Raw genomic sequence first — 25,126 nt, forward strand, 5'->3', positions numbered from 1 at the left:
AAGTCGAGCAGGAGTGTCGTCCCGGTCTCACCTGGGGACGTCTCAGGCTCTGGCTGGTCAAATCCGACTCGTTCACTCATGCGGCCCTGCCGGACCACACCATGGCTCCCAGCTGCGTCTCTTCTCCACTGGAGGACTGGCTGGTTTTCTCGGCCCGGCGATCATCCTTTAAAAGAAAAATCACTCGATCAGGAGCTCTTTACACAGCAAGAGCCTTCAACATAATTGCTTTACTCCCGAAACCCTCCCTCACCCACTTCCATCCGACGACTGTCCTCGTAGGAACATTCGGCAGGGGGCACTCAACGATAAACCGCCGACAACACAACACTTCAACCGACCAAATCTCCTTTTATCCAAAAACATGTCATGTCCACGGCCCGATGGGAATGTCTGCGTGTCATTTCACAGCCAAACTCCACTTGCTATCTCAGTTGTATCTGTCCTCAGAAACATTATTAGTTTATGGATATCAGTAGTGTAATAATGTTGCTTCTGGGACACCTCCGTTTAACATGGGAAATCCCTATCTAATGTCATTTACCCCCTTGTCTTTTTCAAAAATCATAAACACCTCTATTTCTCCCACCCTCATCTTTATGAACCTTTTGTCTGTAGTACCTATCCTTAATGTTGTTCATTAGACCACTCAAACACTACAAATATTTGTTTTCTCTTATAGACCTATCATCCTTCTTCTACATATCATCTGGCAGATTAATCTTTGACCCACTCAAACATTGACCCATTCACTTCCATATTAATTCTTTCCCTCCCTCATTGCCCCTAAACACCTATATTTCTCTCACCCTGTTCTTTACGAACCTTCTAACCTTTTGACATGTTATCCTTATTCATTAGACCACTTAAACACCTGTGATCCTTCTGACCTCATGGACCTTTTAACCTTTTACTCTTAATATCATCTGGTGAATATAACCCACTCAAACAACGACCCTACAAATATTTGTTTATGCGTGGGAAATAATTTAATTCTCCTACAACTCTCTTCACCATCTAATATATTAACAAAAAATATGTTTGAGTTTGGTTCTTTATTAAGATATTTTAACTGAGCTAAGATAAAATGGTAAACCTCCCTCAATGTTCTTGCTTGAGCGCCTCCAGTGCCACATACCATTTTTAAATTAAAGTATATATTTTCCTGACAACCATCAAAGTTTTCCGTCCACTCAAAAATATTTCCATCTTTTTTACCCAATTCACCGGTATTTAAATTAATTCTCTTATTTGTTTTGTGAACTTTTTTACCAGTTGCCTTTTCAATTATACCTATTTGATATTTTTCACATTCATTATGTTTTCCATTTATATACCAAGGTTGATTACACCTCCACTCTTTAGTCTGGTTGATACTTGGTTCTATCATTTATATAATAGTAAAAAAGGCGGCGGTAGCCCGTTAAAATCCCCAACCCCCCCCCCTTTTTAACTTATCACTTATATATATCTTATCACTTATATATATCTTATCACTTATGTATATCTTATCACTTATATATATATCTTATCACTTATATATATATCTTATCACTTATATACTTATATAACCATAAGGGAGACTATCAATTCCATTTTCTAAAATAAACCTCTTATCATCAAAAGCCCCCAATGCTTTCTTATTTATCTCTTCTGAATATAATTGATGTTTATAACTTCTTATTCCATTAATCTTTCTAAACTCTTCTTTCTTTGTTGTTAAACAGTTATAATAATCCTTAAAGTTTATTGTTTCTTTAATAACATTTTTCTTTACACCTTTTAACTTCTTATCAGTCTTTTCAACGTTATTCACAATGTATTTATAAGCATAAGCCTTTGACCTCAATCCCACAAATTCACTCATAACATTTCCTCCTAATTCATCCTTGAACTTTCCAATCACCTTTTTATTTTTAGAAGAGAACAACTCACTCTCTGGACTGTAATTACTCGTGTCATAGATATTAATGTCTCTTTTCATGTCTGAATAAACATCGTTGGTATTAATTTTCAAAATAAAACTATCTGTATCCATATAAAGTAGATTAACATCATTTTGATATTTCTTCCTCAAGTTATTATAAAAGTAATCATACATTAATGACTTTGATAAATCAAGAATTGTTGTTCCAATATAAATAGGTTTGTTCATTTCAATACTCTCTTTAATCAAATGGATCGCACAAAAGTTCTCAGTAAAGACCTCAGCTCGAGTAAAACTCGGTCTATTAATTAATTTTGATGCTTGTTCCCAAGATGTTGATAGTCTGATATTTTGTCTTTTCCTCACATTCTCCATAGTCTTACCAAAGACCGCATTATTCATCAATTTATAAAAGTCTTTCTCAAAATCTGTTTTTGACTCTGTTCTTCTTTGTGTATTAAAATCAATGTACCCCTTTAACCAATGACTTTGATTGAACTTTAGAACCCTATGGATCTTCTCTACTCTTAGACCTTTTGATAAATATTGTCGCAAATTTCTTTGGTGTAGAACATAATTTTTCTTGTTATATAATGTAGTAAGTAATTTTTCTGTTGATTCACCTATATCAAACGATCGTTGATAATCACTCAACCATTCTTTCTTTGGACTTGCTTTCTCACAAGCAAATGGGAGATCTTTGTGTAGGTTATGGAGTTCCTCTGGATATTTTAAATCAATTTCAAAATAATAACCAACTTTTTCTTCATCCAATTCTTTTTGTGTAGAGATACATACATCTTGTAAAACGTTTTTGTAGTCTTTTTCCTTTACCCATCTAAGTTTTCCATAAGGAAGAGCCTGAGACATTGCCCAGCCATACAGGTTGTTCGCGTCATAGTACATCAAGTAAGAACTCTCTTTCGTTGGATCATAATTTGGAAGATATTTGTTATTTGCTTTTGCGTATCTACTCGAGCAGACTTGTGAAATTCCACCTCTTTTTGCCTTTTCAATCATCAAAAGCATATCAACATCGGTTATCAAATCCAAATCTTGTTTTGTCATTTTCAACATCGCACTCCAGGCCAATCCAGGTTCTGTGTAGTAGTGAGCAGGATCCAATCCATATCCAGTGCGACAAACAGATCTAAAGGCTTCAAATACATCGGCCAATAAAAGCACATCAGTTTTGAGATACAAATCGTGATACTCGCCAAGATTCTTGATGTTATATTTTTCCCAAACATTTTGTGCGTGTACATAATCTTTATCAGATATATGACTATTATTTAATTTGTTATAGAAATTTTCTTTTGAAGGAAGTTGTGTTTCATTGAATCTCTCAAATGAGTCCATATAGTCATAGGGGTAAATTCCCTTTTGTGTTAGAAAATCTTTATCTAAAAAATACTCTGAAAGACATGGAAACTCTTTTAGATTTTGAACCAAGTTAACCAATGGACTTGCCATGAATTTAAATGTATCAAGAAATCTGATATGAGTAATAGGAGATGTGTGAATTGTTTTTGTGAATGAAATGTATTTCTGATCCGTGTTTGGAATTGCTGAGATACTTCCAGAAGTCTTTGAGAGTTCCTTGATAAATAGATGTGTATCATAATGAGCGTTGTTATGAAGAAAGACAGGAATGAAAGAGGGGAGTTGATAATTAATATTACAACTTTGATGAGCCGGACCTCTATATTTACCAGTGAGATGACAATGGTCTCTAACCTTTAGACCTTTACCAATTTTCTCCTCACAAATATGACAGACATTGTTTTTTATAAATTCCCTTTTTTCTTTACTTGTTAAGGACATTGGTTTATTGGTTTCTCTCATTATCTTGGTTAATCGAACACAGTCTTTTTCTAGTCGTTTCACAAACTCCTCTGGGGTATTTGAGCCTCTATACATCTCTAACTTGTTATATTTATCACCAACGGATGATTTGATATAATAACAAAAACCACAAGGAGTATGTTTTTGATATTTATTTGTGTATGATTCTTTTGGATCTTGAGAAGCAGTATCAATTTTTTCTAAAATACTTTCAAAATCAGCATATATAACAAATGGATGTTTGATCTTTTTATTTTCATCTTTGAATGTGATCTTTGAGCCTTCTTTAGGCATATTGATTACCGTTGATTTATGTTCGCCACAATAATTTGAATGTTTATCTAATCTTTCTTGTGAATTGAAGAAGTTAAGACAACGCAAACAAATATATATTTTATTTGTTCTCTTACAGACTTGTGGTTTTATTAATTTAGCAATATCTTTGATGTATGTATAATGTGAATTTTCGTCTGAATTAAAATATAGAAGATTAATATGAGTTTGTTTACAATTGTCAGAAAGCTTTAAAACCTGAATGTTGTTTGTTTCTGTTAGACCATAAACATTAACTGATAAATTATTCATCTTTTCAAATTTAGGAATATCATTTAAAGTCATCGGAAACTTTAGATCTTTCGTATTTAATGTATTCTCATATTTTTTATAATGAGATACTCTTTCATCATGAAAATGTGGAGGATGTAAGTGTGCTAAAATAGACCAGAGAAAACATTTATTGTCTTTATTTTTGATATTGATAACTGCTTTTCTATTTTTGATAACACTGGGTAAATCAATGTAAGAAGAAGCTTTTAGAGGATCTGATTTAAGAATATGAATGTCTATGTAAATAATTTTTCCTATATTGAATCCACTTCCTACGATTGAATTATCCACATCTTGCTCTTGTTTAATAAGTTCATCATAGACTCCTGATGTTTTAAAATCTTGATATGAAGATATAAAGTGTGGCTCAGTTCTCATGTATGGTGCATCTATAACTCCTTCATCCTTTGTCATTTCTAATTTTACTCCCATATAAAATTTAAGTGGTTTCATTTCCTTTAGTGTTTTTTCAATCAACGTTTGAACAGCAGGTTTAACTATTTCTACAGCATCAACTATAGACTCTGGTTCAGGAGGTTTGAAGTTAAAGACTCTTATTTTAATATGTCCTTTGAATGCTCCATCAGAGTTTTTAGTTGTGATAAAATTTGATAAATGTAGATTTGTTTTAAGATGTATTTTGAAGCCTTTCTTGAGGATATTTTTATTACATGTAGAACAGTGTTTTGTTTCAGGTGGAAGAGGGGAAAGTTTGTTTAAAATGTTGTATGTATGTTTTGCGGTGAGAATATGTTGTTTATAATATTTTACTTCCTTCTCGCAAGTATCACAATAAACCATATTTATAGCGTGAGAAAACGTGGTGTTTTATATATATATATCACTGTGCTTAAAATAAAACACTTTTGAGCTTTACAGCTCCGTTTTATATATATCGCTGTGCTTAAACTAAAACACTTTTTCACTCAGAATCATCTAAGTCATAACTATCACATGAATACTCAGAATCATACTCAGAGTCATCAATAAAGCTACTCTCATAACTATCATTTGAGCACAAACTATTAGTATCATAACTATCATCTGTGTTCAATGAAATACTATCATCACCATCGTCCAAGTTCAATGAAATACTATCATCACTATCGTCTGAGTTCAATGAAATAGTAAAATCTTCACTGCTGTATTGACTCATATTTAATTAGCAAGAAAAATATTCCCATCAATATCTATATACTTTCTTTCATTAACAGATTCAATCTCTACAATTTTTATATCAAAAGTTATCTTTAAATAATCTCTAACTATCATAGAACGAAATGACATTTCACCAGAAATATTAACATCATTCATTTTACTTAGATCTACACCCTTTGGATTATTAAAGAAAATACAAATGTCTCCTCTAGAATTATTAATGGTCTTATCATTCTTTTTCAAAGTATCGTGGTCAATCACTTTTTCAAGCTTTGAATAAATTGCCAGGAGTAGAGGAGAAACTTTTGTTAGATTTACTTTAATGGATGTCTTTCCAGGTATAGTTAGAGCTCTTCCTTTAAATGAAATAGAGGGGCTCATGTTATTTTCCATAACTGGTTTTACCCAAAAATTTCCATATTTATCTTTGTTCAATTTAACATCTTTGACATATTTTTCTATATCTTCCACCGAAGTAGAGATTGATTGAAATTTGTCTTTTGTGCTTTGAAACATTGTATTTATTAATGAATAAACTTGCGTTTAGTTTAAGTAAAAATTTACCACATAAATATGATAAGTTCTGAAGGATATTTAGAATTTCCAGACTCTCCATATGATAAATTAGAGAATTGTCCGGCTTGTGATAGAGTGGGGCTTAATGATGAGGATTCATATAAACAATGTATTTTCTGTGATTTAATTTTAATTAATGATAATAAGAAATATAAAAAAATATATAACTCTTTTAAATTAGAACCAAAAATGAATTACTTTACAAGATTAATAAGAGAGATGAATGTTAAGTATTGTGATGATAATACACCATTTCTTTCAAGGGAAGAGACTAATTGTATTGAGGAAATGTATAAGGGTTTAATGATATTTATTATTCAAAATAATTTTAATGGAAATGTTAATACAAGATACTATATAAATAAAATAATGGATTATTTTGAAATTAAACCCGAACTCAGGATAAAATATAGAGTTTCTCAAATAGCTCAAAAAAAGTTGGATAACTTGTTTTCCAAATATATAAATGAATGATTTTTTACCCGTTTGGGAAAATAAGATAAAATTTAATAACCATAAAAACATTCCAAATTCATTGAGATGTCTAATAGTTGGTTCAAGCGGATGTGGAAAAACCTGTTTACTTTTAAAGATGCTCCTTGGTTCTAATTTTTTAGATTATGATAATTTAATAATTTTTACAAAGTCAAGTTTTCAACCCGAGTATCAACTACTCTCACAGGGTTTTAATGCGGGTCTTAAAAAGGAAGACATTATCGGTTTATTTAAACTTCAAAACAAACTAAATGATTATAATATTGATGATATAATACAATTATTTTGTGATACACAGAAATCAAAATCGAAACCCATAACTTGTATTCTCAGTGATAATACGGATGATATACATTCACCTCAAGATTTAGATAAATCAAAAAAGAACCTTGTCATCTTTGATGATTGTGTTAATGAGAGAAACCAAACAGTAATGGATAGCTACTATACAAGAGGGAGACATTCTTCTTGTAATTGTATATATCTTAGTCAATCATATTTTCAACTCCCTCGACGCTCAATAAGAAACAATGCCAATACTTTTATTTTATTTAAGTTAAATTCAATAGATGTAAATAATTTTTGGAGAGATAATTGCTCTACGTTATGTAGTAAAAAAGAATTTGAAAATTATATGAAACACACGATTGGAAAATATAAATATATTGTTGTGAAACAAGATGAGATACGAAATGATATTTTTCAATAAATAAATACAGAAAATGAATACTGAAGAAAGAGAAAGAAAGTTTAAGGAACATCAACAATTAGTTTCAAAAGTTGTTAAACAACAGGAAGAGATAAAGAAGAAACGGAGACAGAAACTAACTGGTGAAGAAGCCTTTGAAAGAAAACAAGAGAAATTCTTTAAACCACTTTTGAAAACTCAACACCCTACAGTTCCCACGGTAGAATTTACTCCGAAAAAACTTCAAATGCTCAAAGATTTTAGTCAGATAACAAAACAAGAACTTGGTGAATTAGAATATGATGACGAGGGATTATTTCGGAAACTTGAGCAGGTAAATCAACCCCCTAATTATGTTGTGGAAGCTCTTCAAAACAATGAATATTCTGCGGGTTCAAAAACCAGAGCAGGTCTCATTCCAACAGAAGAACCAGCAGTGTTTCATCTTGTGGAAGAAAAGGTATTGATATTTAATGATGAATTGATGTTCTTGAGTTCTACTCAACCAAATGTTAAATTAACTCCAAGATTAATGTTTCTTCTAACAAACCCCGGATTCAGCGGTTCAAAATATTTTGAGGAACCACTTGATATGGAAAGAGAGGAAGATAGGGTATATATTGAGTTGTTAAATACACTTGATTATGGAGTTTCTGTTGCTGGTAAAAGTAAGAAGAATGAGAAGGAGAAACATATTATTGATGCTTTAAGTAAGCTTGGTTCGGGTGTTAGTTTTCTTCCAAATGACCCATCACAATTAGTTAATAGGCTATTATTGTTATTAGGTAGTAAGAAGGCTGGAAACAACAATTGTTTTAATGAATCCTCAGCCATTTTAGATCAGTTGATGAACATGAAAATAATTAATAAATGTCAATACAAAGATATTTTATTAGATATTAAATAAGATGAGAAGCACAATTCTTAGTTTTAATTTCACAACGAGCGATTACACAGCTTCATTCCCTTACCCACTACAACTTGACCCCCTTACCTCATATGAGGCATCTTTGTTGTCAATGGAAACTTACAATACCCTTTTTAATATCACAGAGAAAAACAACAAGTTTAGTTATAATCCAGGCACTGCCTACAAAACTATAACTGTTTCACCTGGAGCTTACGAGATTTCTCAAATATCTTCAGAAGTCTCTCGCCTTATGAAAGAAAAAGGTGATGAACCAAAAAATATTGTAATAGATATTCAAACACACACTTCAAAATCAACTATTAAACTGAAAAATAATTATAAAGTTGATTTCACGATTGAAAATTCGTTCAGAGAGCTATTGGGTTTCTCTTCAAAAAAGATTGAAAATAACGGGACGTTTTACAGTGATAATGTTATCCAAATATCCTCCGGTATAAATTCAGTATTAATTCATTGTGATTTGATTGATGGTGCTTATAACGATGGAATAAGAACAAATACAATATTTTCATTCAGTGCATACTCAACCCCGATTGGTTATAAATTTAATATGGAACCAAAAAATCTTGTCTATTTACCTGTGTCAGGAAAAACCATATACAGAGTAAATTTTAGGATAACCGACCAAGATAATCGTATGATATCCTTTAATGATGAAATTATATCCATCAGAATTCACCTACGTGAAGTTTTTCAATAAATAAATAATGGTTATTGTAAGAAAACACGAGTTGGGAAAATATAAAATAATTACAGGGGAGGGCATGTTCCTTTCACCAGACTATACAAGGTATGTGGGTAAAGGATACTATAAACCTAAGAGACAACGGGGTGTGGGTCATCAATTTCGAAATAAAGGAGATGGGATAATTGATACTCTAATGGGTATTGGTTCAACCATTCTTAAACATAAAGACCTAATTGGTTCAACTGCTTCTCTCATGGGAAATGTAGCAGGTGTTGTAAAGAGTATAAAAGATGCTCAAAAGGAGTCCCATAAATTACAAGCAATCAAAGAAATTAAAAAAGGTAAAACTCAACTATCTTCACAAGAACGACAAAAAATCATTAAAATACTTGGGTCAGGGTTTCAACAATTTTAATACTATATAAATACAAGTATGGAAGCGATTGATAGTATCTATGATTTGGATGATACGATTATCATTTCAAACTCTACTAAAAAGGAAGACTATTTTAAGGTAAATGCTATTACAGGAACCGACTGGAATTCAAACGGAACAAAAAGTTTTGAAATAAATAATCAACAAACTTACTTGAATATAGCTGATAGTTTCTTGCTGTGTAAATTTAAATTCACTAAGGCTGCGAATAATACTAATGCTACACTCGTAAATGATTTCTTCTGGAAAATGTTTGACAGTGTTCGCCTGTATATTGGAACACAAGAGGTTGAAGCGGTTGATTATGTCTCTGCTACATCTGAAATGATGAAATTTACACTATATTCGTTTGGTGATAGAATGGGTAAGGGAGCTGTTGAAGGCTTTATTCCTGATATGTCAACGGGAACAAACACAGACCCTGGTTATAGTCAAAGGAAGTCAATGTATAATGATGACGCAAAAGCTGAGAATAGTTTTACCGTAGCAGTACCTCTTAAAGGTATATTTGGATTTTGTGATTATGATAAAGTTTTGTATGGTCTTAAAATTAGATTTCAACTACAAAGGAATGATAATGTAAATAGATTGCTTTTTGGGGCTGAAAATGCTTTTGGCGACAATAATAAATTTGTTATTAATGATTTGTGTTGGTATATCAATGAATATACTCCTAATCTTAAAACGGAGGAGATGTTAAATAGAAGACTTAACTCAAAGAAACCGCTAAATGTATCATACCTTAAAAGAAGATGTCAACACGTTAAACTGGAACACACTACCTACACTTGGAATTTGGGTGTTCTTGAAGGAAAGCCACGATACCTATGGCTCATTTTTAAAAAACCAGATGGAGAGGAGGGTACTAATAAGAATAATGCGCTGAGTGATAATGCTAAGGTGAAACAACTTCGGGTTTCTCTTGATGGCACATTTTATCCGCGAGATAGATTGGAAATTGATTGGGAAAAAAATGATTATGCGGAAGCCTACAAGTCCTACCAAAAAGTGTGTGAAAGTAATGGTAATAATGATCCTATTTTGGATATGGTTGCATTTAAAGGTTTATATACAATCTACGCAATTGACCTGAGTTCTCAAAAGGAAACTATAAAGTCTAATCGAGTGGATACTTCTCTATACATTGAAAGAGGGGAGAATGAAGAAGTTGATGCTTATTGTTTGCTTTTGGAGGAAACAGAATTACAGATTAATACAGATAATGGTGTTATGATTAATATCACATAGGTTTTTTCTCATAAATAAATGGTAGGGGTATATGTTAATCAAATCAATCTTAATAAATTAACATCTTGTATTCAAAATCAAAAGCCTTGTATTATTAATGTTAATACAATTCAAAGAAAAGGAGCTGTAAGAATTGATGTTTTACTCACACACACACAAGTAAAAACACTAAATGATGTTGGATCACTTAAAATTAAAATGACGAAACCTATGTTAAAGAAATATTCAATAGACGAGTCAAGAGGAGGATTTCTCCCGTTTCTAATTCCTTTATTTGCTGGTTTAAGTGCGGCGGGAGCATTGACTGGTGGTATTTCAGCAGCGGTAAAAACTGCTAACGAAAGGAAGGCACAACTAAAAGCTCAAAAAGAATTGGAAAGACATAACAAGGAGTTGGAGAAACAAATTAGTGGAAGTGGTGTAATTGTAGATTTTGCTCAAAAACTTGAAAGTCTACCTGATAAAGCTAGATTGTTGGTTGGTGATATGCTTTCCTCTATCGCTCAAGCGGGTGTTAAACTAACTAAACGGGGTAATGGATTGTATCTTTCTCATAAATAAATGGATAAATGGTTTAAACAATTTGGAAAGAATACAACGTCAAATATAGAACTAGCCAAGTATTGTAAAACACTAAAAATTGATAATGTGGTAATCTGTATGAGAGATGAATTAATACATATAAATAAGAATACAAAGAATATTATTATGAATTTAGACACACAGAATGGTTCTCATTGGGTTTGTATTCATAATAGTCAGGATAAATATTATTTTGATAGTTATGGTATGCCACCACCTGTTGAAGTAATACAATTCTTACAGAATGGTGTTTATCAAACATTTCAAGTTCAAGAAATTAATTCTAAATGTTGTGGTCAATTATGTTTATATGTATTATTTCAACTCAACAATAATGAAAATTTTTATGATATCATTTTTAATCTAATATAAATGACTTATGTTGGAAAAGATGGTTCTATCTTTGGAAAATCCTCTCAGGATATTGATTTATCAAATTATTATACAAAGGCACAGGCTGAACGACAAAAATATAGTGTAAGTAAAAATATTAATATGAAGAATACTTATAAATTAATCAATTATCCAAACCCTACAGATGCGAATGACTTAATTAGATTAAGTGATTTATCACAATATATATTTTTAAAGAAAACAGCACGTTTTGTGAAAGAAGTAAAATTTACAACCACAACACCTGGTTATACTGACCATACACCTTTCCTCATTGAATTTAACTACCTGCTTACAATTGAATTTTATAAAGAAGGACATTTAGTTAATATGCGAATTAATAAATGGGGGTATGATATGCCTGATTTAGGGTATAATTGGTCTTTTTCAATAAACATAGAAGACCTACATGATTTAAATCAGTCTCGTAAAGAAGAATATTATCCACTTGGTGAGGATAAGGATTTATGTGGAAGTACAATTAGTAAACAACAAATACGTGATTTTAAGAAAAGAAAAATATATGATAGTATAGCGATGGTTCGCATGACAAAGAAGGAAGGTAATGAGATAAGGATAGAAAGCCGAGGAATACAAACCGATTTGGTAGTGGGAAGATGGGGTGGTATTACCTGTCATAATATTAATCTCACATATATTTCTGATACATAAATGGCAGGAAGAAGACTACAAGAGAATTATAATTTTTGTATTCAAGGATACCTACAAGAAAAGGGTGCTCGGTATTACATACCTTATGATTTGGAGCATATACATGGGAATTTTGTCATTAAAAACTGGCCTTATACTGATATTGTTAAACCCACAAATAGAGACTTGTTTAAAATATTAAATAAAAATGAACTTCTCAAAGTTATGAAATATAAAACTCTTTTAGAAATCGTCAACAAATCTTATTGGTATCCTATTATGAGAAAAATAATTATAGATACAAGAATATCTCAAAATCCAGATGAGTATATGTATAATATTCTTTGGGGTTCAAACTCAAGGGTAGCAAGGGATGAGGAAGGAGTTGAAGAAGAGAAGGAGGAAAGAGAGAAAAAGGAGAAGGAGGAAAGGGAGAGGGAGGAGAAGGAGGAGAGGGAGAAAAAGGAGGAGAAGGAGGAGAGGGAGAAAAATGAGAAGGAGGAAAGGGAGAAAAGGGAGAAGGAGGAAAGGGAGAAAAGGGAGAAAAAGGAGAAGGAGGAGAGGGAGAAAATGGAGGAGGAGGAGAGGGAGCAAAGAGAGAGGGAGGAAAAATATAAAAAGATGGAAATCATTGAGATTCATAAAAGATTGAGTGTATTAAAGCAAATAAATCAATCTCAATGCACCGAAGAGGAAATTAAAGAATTAACAACTCTTATGAAGATAATGGTTTCAAAAATAAGAACGTCAATGTCTTCAATTTCAGGGAGGAGATTTAAACGAGAAAGTGGTGAAGAAGAAGAAGAAGAAGAAGGAAAAGATTATGTGATTGATGATGTTGGTGTCATTGACTTTAGTTAGTTTTTATTTGTAAATAAATGGAGGAGAGAGTGAAGGCATTCCTTAGGATTCTTTATGTTTTAAAAATAAAGATTGAAATGTATATGTTGAAAACCAAAAAGGTTTTGATACTCTGTCGGAATTTTTCTGATAAATAAATATGAGTTATTGTCTCAAATGTAAAAAGAAAACTAAATCTAAAAATATCTCTTATGTTAAAGCTAAAAATAATAGAGTTTATCAAAAAGGAATATGTCAAGTATGTGGCTCTAAAAAGTGCCAATTCATCTCTCCTAAAAGAGGAGGAGACATACAAAAGTTTCTGTCAGGAAGTAAATTTACAACAACTGGAATTCCAGGGGAATTACACCTTCCAGGGTATTCTTTCTGTGGTCCAGGAACAAACTTGGATAAAAGATTAGATGAGGCTGACAATCCTAAACCTTGGTCTAAACCTACAAATAGGGTTGACGAAGTGTGTATGAAGCATGATATTGCTTATGGGAAAACCACTACGTTGACTGAAAAACATAAAGCCGACAGCGAAATGTTGTATAATTTGTCTTTGATACAAAATCCAACGTTGAGAGAGAAAGTTGATAGGTTTATTGTGAGAAATTTGATAAATGCTAAATTGAAACTTGGTCTTGGTTATTCCTCAAAAAACTATTAGGCTCTAATGATGTCATCAAGACTGAGGAGCTTTTGGCTGAAGAATTACACAAACCTATAATCACAAAGTTTAAAAGAAGGAAGGTTTATTCTAAATACACTGACCACATATGGTCCGCTGATTTAATTGAATTGAATAATGACAGGGGATACAGGTATGCTTTAACCGTTATTGATTTGAGGAGTAGATTTGCCTGGGTTGTCCCTTTAAAAAATAAAAGGGGTGATACTTTAATGTTAGCCTTTAAGCTAATATTTGATCGGGATAAAAGGAAACCAAAGAAGTTATGGACTGATGAGGGAACAGAGTTCTATAACAAAATATTCATGAAATTTCTTAAGGGGAAGGGTATTAAATTATACAGCACCTTTAATGAAGGAAAGGCAGTTGTTATTGAGCGTTTTAATCGTACTTTAAAAGAGAAATTATATAAAAAATTCACACAACTCGGTTCTCAAAAATGGGTGTATTTAATTCAGGATATTGTAGATAATTACAATAATACAGTTCATTCATCAACACAATCAAAACCATCAGAAACATTTACAAAATTAGAATATGAAAAGGAGATTAATTTGAGAAAGCCCAAGTTTAAAGTTGGTGATATTGTAAGAATATACAAATGGAAAAGTCATTTTGAGAAAGGTTATACACAAAAATGGACTCGTGAATTATTTAAAATCATTGATGTAATGGATACAGTCCCTTGGACCTACAAATTATATGATTTAAATGGAGAAGAAATCTTGGGTTCATTTTACTCACAAGAATTACAAAAAACACAAGTAAGCAGATAATACCCTTGAAAATAATAAATAAATAAATAAAATGTAATGGGGATACGTTTTTAAATCTGTGAACCCCAAACACAGAATCCCACAACTTTTTAGTTGGGGCTTAACTTTTGTGTGTGTATAATGGGGATACGTTTTTAAATCTGTGAACCCCAAACACAGAATCCCACAACTTTTTAGTTGGGGCTTAACTTTTGTGTGTGTATAATGGGGATACGTTTTTAAATCTGTGAACCCCAAACACAGAATCCCACAACTTTTTAGTTGGGGCTTAACTTTTGTGTGTGTATAATGGGGATACGTTTTTAAATCTGTGAACCCCAAACACAGAATCCCACAACTTTTTAGTTGGGGCTTAACTTTTGTGTGTGTATAATGGGGATACGTTTTTAAATCTGTGAACCCCAAACACAGAATCCCACAACTTTTTAGTTGGGGCTTAACTTTTGTGTGTGTATAATGGGGATACGTTTTTAAATCTGTGAACCCCAAACACAGAATCCCACAACTTTTTAGTTGGGGCTTAACTTTTGTGTGTGTGTGTATGTGCGAGTGAGTCATAATAATATACAAACCCTAACCCAACCCAAGCCCTAACCCAACCCCATCCCTAACCCAAACCCATCCCTAACCCAACCCATCCCTAACCCAACCCCATCCCTAACCCAACCCCATCCCTAACCCAACCCCATCCCTAACCCAACCCCATCCCTAACCCAACCCCATCCCTAACCCAACCCCAACCCTAACCCAACCCCATCCCTAACCCAACCCCATCCCTAACCCAACCCATCCCTAACCCTCACATTCAAAATCCCAACCCTAACCCAATCCCATCCCTAACCCAACCCCAACCCTAACCCTCACATTCAAAATCCCAACCCTAACCCAACCCATCCCTAACCCAACCCCATCCCTAACCCAACCCCATCCCTAACCCAACCCCAACCCTAACCCTCACATTCAAAATCCCAACCCTAACCCAACCCCATCCCTAACCCTCACATTCAAAATCCCACCCAAACCCTAACATAATCTTTCTTTTCTTCTTTTTTAAATACGTATTTCTTTTTTTTTTTTTCCTCTTCCTCCAATTCTGTCTTTCAAGGCTTTTAAGTTTGAAGAAGTAGAAATGGGAAGAAAGAATTTTCCAGCATTTTCTTCCTCGAACTTTCTTGATATTGCTTAAATCAAGCGTCATTAAATAAAGAACATTGTTCATTGCTTTAGAATCCAAAGAGTCTCCAAGAGGAACCCCACAGGTAGAGTCTCCAAAATAAAACCAACTTTCCAAGTTCCCAAGGTATAACCACATTCCTGTTGAGCCTCCAAGATAGGTATCACATTCCGAGTCATCAAAACAAAACCCCCATTCCGAGTCTCCAAAAATATAACCATCTTTCCAAGTCCCCAAGGTAAAACCACAATTTTCAGAAATATTGGGGGTTTCTGTGATAAGTCTCACATAGTATAACTGCGGACCATCAGGGAAAACTTCCCTTTCCCAATTTTTTAGGGTTTCTATGATGTGTCTCACATAGTATAACTGCGGACCATCAGGGAGAATTCCCATTTCACAATTTTTTAGGGTTTCTATGATGTGTCTCACATAGTATAACTGCGGACCATCAGGGAGAACTCTCCTTGCCCAATTTTTTAGGGTTTCTATGATGTGTCTCACATAGTATAACTGCGGACCATCAGGGAGAACTCTCCTTGCCCAATTTTTTAGGGTTTCTATGATGTGTCTCACATAGTATAACTGCGGACCATCAGGGAGAACTCTCCTTGCCCAATTTTTTAGGGTTTCTATGATGTGTCTCACATAGTATAACTGCGGACCATCAGGGAGAACTCTCCTTTCCCAATTTTCAGAAATTTGTGGGTCTCCAATGTATGACTTGTATTCTGGCTCATCAAGGTAGAACTTGTTCAGTGGGTTTTGTTTTGATAACTCACAACAAGTATCATCATGGTAAAACTCTTTTTCAGGATTTTGTGGATCTCCAAGGTATAACTCTTTGGCTGGGTCATCAAGGTAGAACTCGTTCTGGGGGTCTTGGTTGTTCAAAATGTCTTCAAACAAAAAAATAACTTCATCCCAAGTTGTGTTAAAAGCAGAATTTTCATTTCGTATCTCAGATACAATTTCCTGTGAAAGAAAATAACAATATTAATTTAATACAATATTTTTTATTTGTATAAATCAAGCTCTATGAATATTAAAATAAACTTTGTTAACTCTTACACGAGTCTCATCTTAAAAAAAAAAAAAAAAAAAAAAAAAAAAAATTAAATAAATAAATAAATAAATAAACAAACTTACCTCCATTGATAAGAGGTTCGAGTCCAGTTCATCAATCTGAAGGTTGAGTTCTACACAGGTAGTAGGACTCCATGGAATAGCAAAGTTATCCCATTCCATTTCGGCATAGTAGTCCATTCTCAAGTGAAGCAGAAAGCGTGTTTGAAAAAGCCTGTGTGGTCGGTGCCTTTTATAAGGACTGGGTGTGTCTTCCTGTGGAAATTCCCTGGGCGTGTCTTAACTGGAAATGATGTGATGGAAATTCCCTGAAAATGATGTAATGTATTACCTGGAAATGATACAATGCTGAAGAGTTTATAAAGTGGGTGGGACTTAGCAAAAGTGGGAGGAGCTTAGCAAAAGTGGGCGGGGCTTAGTAAAAAGTGGGCGTGGCTTAACAAAAAGTGGGCGGGGCTTAGTAAAAAATGGGCGTGGTTTACCAAAAAGTGGGCGGAGCTTACCAAAAAATGGTGTGTGGCACTGGAGGCGCTCAAACAAGAACATTGAGGGAGGTTTACCATTTTATCTTAGCTCAGTTAAAATATCTTAATAAAGAACCAAACTCAAACATATTTTTTGTTAATATATTAGATGGTGAAGAGAGTTGTAGGAGAATTAAATTATTTCCCACGCATAAACAAATATTTGTAGGGTCGTTGTTTGAGTGGGTTATATTCACCAGATGATATTAAGAGTAAAAGGTTAAAAGGTCCATGAGGTCAGAAGGATCACAGGTGTTTAAGTGGTCTAATGAATAAGGATAACATGTCAAAAGGTTAGAAGGTTCGTAAAGAACAGGGTGAGAGAACTATAGGTGTTTAGGGGCAATGAGGGAGGGAAAGAATTAATATGGAAGTGAATGGGTCAATGTTTGAGTGGGTCAAAGATTAATCTGCCAGATGATATGTAGAAGAAGGATGATAGGTCTATAAGAGAAAACAAATATTTGTAGTGTTTGAGTGGTCTAATGAACAACATTAAGGATAGGTACTACAGACAAAAGGTTCATAAAGATGAGGGTGGGAGAAATAGAGGTGTTTATGATTTTTGAAAAAGACAAGGGGGTAAATGACATTAGATAGGGATTTCACATGTTAAACGGAGGTGTCCCAGAAGCAACATTATTACACTACTGATATCTCATTGCCTTCCTCTCCAAACTCGATGAATTGCAGCTTTATCCGTAATTAAACATTTCCACGAGGGAATAAACTACAAAAAAATACTCTCCGCAGACAATTCCCTTTGAATGAGTTTGCATTCAAGAGAGTCGCAACTCCCTCTGGTGCCAGCTGTGTCAACAGCGTTAAAACCTGGAATGGTTTGGGGGACAGAAAGACAATAGACAGACATAAACACTTGGCTGAGTGGTCAAAGACGAAGCTTATGAACCACAAGGCAAATACAGCAAAACTATTTAAAAATCACATCAGTAGCTCCAAAACATCCGAGGGTTCCTTCCATGGAAGCGCCATCATGCACAGGCCAAGCTTTCCAGATGCTGATCATTGTCGTCAATGGAGGTGACCCTCTTGAGGAACGACAGCATCCAATCGTATGATGGGTCAGTAGGCCGTTTGCATCACAAAACGACATGTTGTTATCTTTGCTGGACATTAATTTATTATTAAAATCTAAAAAAAATAGGACCACTGGACCTGTAGCTTATCTGGGCCCTGGCCTAATGGTGTAACCCAAATTTGGTAGCGTTCTGACTGGTGGGTCTGGAAAATATGATCTTTTGAAGGAATTTACGTAATTTTCCCCCAAAGAATTACTAAGTCCACCATTTTGACACTTTCGGTCACGTGATCGGCATGGCCTCCATAATATTTAACATCAGGAAAGGACAGGTGTCCTAATGTTGTAACCCAAATTTGGTAGCATTCTGACTGGTGGGTCTGGAAAATATGATCTTTTGAAGGAATTCACGTAATTTTCCCCAAAAAATTACTAAGTCCACCATTTTGACACTTTCGGTCACGTGATCGGCATGGCCTCCATAATATTTAACATCAGGAAAGGACAGGTGTCCTAATGTTGTAACCCACATCTGGTAGCATTCTGACTGCTGGGTCTGGAGGGGATTTTTGAAGGAATTTACTAAGTCCGCCATTTTGACACACTTTCGGTCAGGTGATCGGCATGACCTCTACAATTTAACAGCAGGACCTTCTCCTAATGTTGCAACCCAAATTTGGTAGCATTGACTGGTGGGTCTGGAGAAGAAGATTCTTGAATGAATTTATGCAATTTTCCCAAAATTGTTACTAAGTCCACCATTTTGAAACACTTTTGGTCATGTGATTGGCATAACCTCCATAATTTAACATCAGGGCCCTGTCCTATTGTCCTAATGTTGTAACCCACATCTGGTAGCATTCTGACTGATGGGTCTGGAGAGGATTTTTGAAGGAATTTACTAAGTCCGCCATTTTGACCTACTTAAAATCATGACTGGCACAAGCTTTGAAAACCCCATTACCAGTCCGGAGCGGAACCTTTCTGCCAAATTTCAGCCGGTTTGGCCGGAGATGTCAAAACAGGGGATGGACCGGTGCTCGATGGCAATACTTTACCAGGAATTCCAAATCCAGATAAGCTAAAAAATAAACTTTATTCAGTTATCAGCAAAGTTGTTGCCTTCATGCAAGTTTTTGTTTCTTAAATTCTGTGAGCAGGTTCTGAGATGTCAATTTATTGTGGATGGGGCCAAATATTCCTACAGGTCGCACAAGATCTGCCAGCAACCCTCTTATGGTGAAATTGCCAAAATCAAGACTCTCTGCTCACCTTCACTCCTTTATTCCTCATTACTCCTACCTCTGGAACAAACTCCCACACTCTCTTCAATCCCACTCCTCCCTCCAGGTCTTTAAAACAGCTGTTCACCACCATCTCTTATCTTCCCCCATCCAAAACCTTGATCTCTTCTACCCCCGCTAATTCACCCAAGATCCACTTTTTTTTTGAAATACTTTTTTCCTGAAAGTTCTAGCAGTTTACATGTGTTCTATACCTCTCCCAACCCCCCCCCCTATCCCCCTTCCCATGCATTCCCCCCCCCCCCCCCCCCACAAAGCCCTCTCTCTCTCCCACGGATTTTCCGATGTCCCTGTTCTCTGCTGTTGTACTTCTGTGCTTCCCTCTCTCCCCATCTTGTCTCCCACTCCCTTTATTGTATGTTTTGTGTGTCCGTTTGGGTTTTTTGTGTGATTGACGTTGGCTCTTACACGAGCCTCGATCTTGTATACAAAAAGTAAAAAAAAGTTGAGTGTTTACGAAGGTCCGGACGTCTTCCAGGCTCATCTACACTTTTCACAACACCAGGGGGTTGACATGGCATATGGAGCCTCAGAGACAGTGCTGTACTGGTAAATACTGTTTGTTGAGCTGCCTGGAGTTATATTTTCAAAGAATGTCATGCACGGATTTTCCACTGGTGCCCCCCTGCCAGCTTTAGCCCTTGAACATATGCAGTTACCTGCTTGATATCCATATGGTGATAGGAAGGAAGCCAGGTGTGGGGGATGAAACAGTTTGAAGCAGAATAACATGAAAAAAATACATATTAACAAGCTTGCAATGCACTCAAGATTTTATTCCCTCCTAGAGGAGACTGGCAAAAGTACGAAGCAGGTAAAAACAATGTATCCAGGTGTATGTGTTCTTCAAACGCTTCAAGTAAAAAGACCATTTTGGTTTGCTCTTCACATCTGATCACATAAATCATTACAGTGGGCTGGCAGAATAGCCGAAGGTATGCATATTCACCTCTGAGCGAGCTTGGGTTTGAATCCCAGGCCACTGTCATCCTCAGTTCTCGCATGCAGTGTGATGCGTTCGCCATCCATCAGTTGGACGCGGATGGCCTGCCTGCCAGAAATGTCTGGTGGTTTGAAGTTAAAGACCTGACTCCAGGGTTTCTTTCACAAAAAAGAAGCGAGTTATCGCCAGCACTCTAAACGAATTACGAGTTCCTGCTCTAACCTACAGGGGGCACTCTATCAGTGGCACAGTGGCACGTCATCCCCAAACACATCAAAAAACAGCCAGTTGGAGTTTTTGCAAATATCAAATCTACAAATACACAATCCAATGCAGAGGAGCTGCTTTATGGAGGGAGAGAGAAACATTTGATGTGGGATACTGTTGCAGTAAAGGTCTATCAACAGAGCTCAGGGGCTGATCCGGGAATTTCAAGACGGGGGGGGGGGGGGGGGAAGGGGGGGGGGTGCATGAAACTATAGCGCTGGGGGATGGGGAGGGGATGAAGGGTCTTCCCCCAGGAAATTTTAAAGAATTTATCGTCAGAAGCCGCATTTCGTGCGTTCTTGGAAGTCTCTGCAGTTCCTTGTGTCTTCCCCTGGTCCAACAGTTCAGCAGATTCGCGATGACTAATGGTCAGATGGAGGAACTGGTGAAACGACTTGCCCAGCTCTTCCTTCTGCTATAAGTTCATGAATTTTGTAGGTGTGTGTGTGTGTGTGTGTGTGTGTCTGTGGGTGTGCGTTTGTGTGTGTGTGTGTCTGTGGTGTGCATGCGTGCGGCATGTTTTTTGTGTAGTTCCACTGGAGCTTTCTGATATGGAATTTCTGATTTGTGTAGTTCTCCCGAAATGATTGTTATGATCTCCTGAGTTAATTAGGCTAATTAACTACAAAGAATCCAGAAGAATTCCCATGTTTCTAAACGCACGCCATGTTAAGGTGTATAGAGCAGCTTAATAGCTCCTTCCATGGCATGCCATTCTCATTACTAAATAAATAACAAAAACAATGATAATATTTTACAAAGCATTTATTCCAACTCAAGCACTATAGCAGGCAGGTGTAAGACGCCATGTAAGACGATGAAAATTTGGTCCATTTGGACCAACGGGCTCACCAGTAGTTATAAAAGACCTGTGCACTCCCATAGTGTGAAATGATGGCGATGACAGACTGTATGCTGGTCAAAGCCCGGCATCGCCATGCTTGTCAGGTTGCCAAAATGTTGACCCTGCAATGTTAACTACTGCGAACTTTTTTCACGGAAATGTGTTCTATGTAGTTAGAAGAGTCAAATTAGCTTGGTTGCTACTTGTGCAACGTTGATCATTTCTCAGAATTCAAGATGGCGGCCGCCGCTATCTTGGATGTTGGCCAATTTTCAACTTTTGATCTCGATGACCTAGAGGGTCGTGTAATACCTCTTTCTAGGGGGTTTAGAGTACGGGGAGTCCATTTCTGGAGTTATTTTTTGGATACGGGGTCAATGTCGAGGTCAAATGGGTGGACTGTCTCGTCAAGCCTACACTGCTGGCGCTCATGTTCCTGCGCCGAGAGCGGAACGGTGACTTCCTCCTCCAGCAGCACTGTCTCAAGGCTATGCTGCCGTATTTCTTCGCGGCAGGTCACCACAAATATGCCCGCTACCTGAGCTGGTATGTGCGACAGATGGAGCACCTTCCCCAGCGTGCCAAGGAGGACCTACTGGCAGGCGCGCACGTCTGTCGGCACTCGGATGGCGGGACCGCAGTGCCAGCAGATCAGTTCGGCGAGCAGACGTACATCAAGCAAGGGAAGGGTTCTGGAGGTATGAAGGACATTTTGACGAGCGCCGAGCAAGTGGCTGTGTGGGTCAACAGTTTCAGTGTGTGCGCCCACCTCGACATTGCCATGGAATATATGTACAATGAAGCTGGGAACGAGGAGAAGCCACATGGTGGAGCGGACGGGGAGGAGAAGAACAAGCACAAGGAGGAATGAGAGGGAAGAAGGAGACTGGACGAGGCGGATCGGAGGAAGATCGCTGCGGAGCTGGAGAAGTACACTCACCCCCTCAACGAGCAGCATCCAGGTGTCTATAACATCTGCAATGGCCAAGTGGCGCCCGACACAGTGAACTTTCAGGATGCACTGGCCATCGGGAGTGAGCAGAGCAAGCAGTTCTCCGCTTTGCTAAGCAGTAACTTCCACACAAACATAAAGAAGAAGGTAAAATCAATGGAGGCATTCAAGAAGGCAGTCACTGTCAAGGGGAAGGCCATCTACGACGTTGAGACGCTGTTCAGTCGGCTGTTGGTAATGGGGCAGCAGCGCAGCGGGGAGGTAGCCGACATCTTCCAGTTCGAGCTGAGTCCAGTCCCTCCAGCCCTGATCGACGAGTACAGCTGCTTGAGGAAGGGCAACAAGGCCATGCTCGTCAAGTGTCTCGGTGTCACTCTCTCACGACTCCACCTGCTCCAGACATGGTGCTGGTTGACGCCGGCCAGCTGCTGTACCACGTCGTCTGGCCAGTCGCTGGGACCGCAGGAGACCTGGCTGCAAGCTTCGGCGCTCGACTGGCCCACTACCCTCCTGGCTCCATGAAAATCGTCCTGTTCGACAGGTACGAACAGGAAGCCCCTCGCGCAAAGGACCACGAGCGGACGAGAAGATGAAGAGCCAAGGAAGTCCGGCTGACCCCAAACACCCCCCTTCCATGCCGAGAAGCTAATCTTCACAATGCCACGAACAAGAGTCTGCTCAACAACATCCTATGCGGCTACCCCCCTTCCACACAACATCCAGCTTGTCAACAAGCTGGACTGTGTCGTCACCCATGCTGAGGCAGACGTCACCCTCTGCAGCTACATGCTGAAGGCGGCGGTGAATGGCGCCCAGACCATCCTTATCCTCAGTGACAACACCGACGTCTTCGTCCTCCGAGTGTACTGGACATCGAGGATGCGGGTCGTCGCCAAGATTCAAATGGAAAAGTGGAATGGCGATGGTCTGGACGTCAACTAAACCGTCGAGCGGTTAGGCCCCAGAAAGTGCAGCCAGCTTCTCGGTGTCCACGCGCTGTCGGGCTACGATACGGTGTCGTACCCCTGCGGAAAGGGAAAGAAGTCAGCGCTCAAGCTCCTGGAGATAGACATCCCATGTCTCGATCAATTGCTCGGACAGCCTGGTGCTACCCACGCTCAGCTCAAGGCGACAGCAGACAGCTTCTTCTTACCCCTCTACGGACAGAATAGCTGTACGACAATGAATGACGCACGTGCTTGCTTCTACCACGGCCGTAAGAAGCCTCCGCCACTGAAGAAACTGCCGCCGACTGCTGTCAACCTGCAACTGCACATGCTCCTAGCTCACCTTCAGATGCTACTGTGGAAGGCAGCGTACCAACGTGACCCACCCGAAGAAGCTCGAGATATTGCCAACTTCGGCTGGAGCATCGAAGGCTCCACCATCACACCTGCCGTCTCAACAGCGCCAGTTGCTCCCCAAGCGCTCCTGGATGTAGTGAGCTGCAGCTGCACCGCAGAGGGCAAGGCATCCAGCGGTCCATGCTGCAGCTGCAATAGCGCAGGCCTTTCATGCACGGACTACTGCAAGTGCGAGGGAGGAGTCGCCTGCTGTAGTCGTTTCACCAGCAAGCAGATGGACATCGAAGACGACGAAGGGGAGCTAGGTGTAGATGATGATGATGATGATGAAGAGTAGTAGAGGATTGTGACCGCTGATGGCTGGTAATACTGTGCTCAATGTCTCTATAGAGGTCATGGTACTGTGCGTCACATGTCTCTGGTTCCGTCGTCATGTCTTATGAACAATAACAATACATTAAAGTTTCTTAGTTTGACCTTTGACCTTCATTTTGACCTTGACATTGACCCCGTATCCAAAAAATAACTCCAAACATGGACTCCCCGTACTCTAAAACCCCTAGAAAGAGGTATTACAAGACCCTCTAGGTCATCGAGATCAAAAGTTGAAAATTGGCCAACATCCAAGATAGCTGCGGCTGCCATCTTGAATTCTGTGAAATGCTCAACGTTGCACAAGTAGCAACCAAGCTAATTTGACTCTCCTAACTATATAGAACACATTTCCGTGAAAAAAGTTCGCAGTAGTTAACATTGCAGGGTCTCATACAGGACATATAGGGGCGGCAACTAGACCATGCGCCGAGGTTGTGAAGCTCAAGGCAGGGGGTTCTCCCCACAAAAGAGATCAGATAGAACAGCGGAATGTGAATTATTTTATTAATCGTAAATTTTGCTATTTCGGAATAGACGGCGCTTGTGTTTCTGAATGAAAATGTCACACACATCGTGTGGGGATATGGTGACGTCAAGGTGGATGTTCATGAGGGCCAGAGATGCCATCCGACTTTCTCCCATGGAATTTCTTAGGTAGGTCTTCGGACGACGCAGGCAAGAAAATGAGCGTTCGGCCTCACAGGAGCCTCCAGGGAGGGTGCATCCAATATGGAGTGGGATTTTGATGGATGGAAATTCGTCTCCATCTACTGTGCAGAA

Source organism: Myxine glutinosa, chromosome 3 (genome assembly GCF_964187855.1).
Source record: "Myxine glutinosa chromosome 3, kmMyxGlut1.1, whole genome shotgun sequence".
Lineage (NCBI taxonomy): Eukaryota > Metazoa > Chordata > Myxini > Myxiniformes > Myxinidae > Myxine > Myxine glutinosa.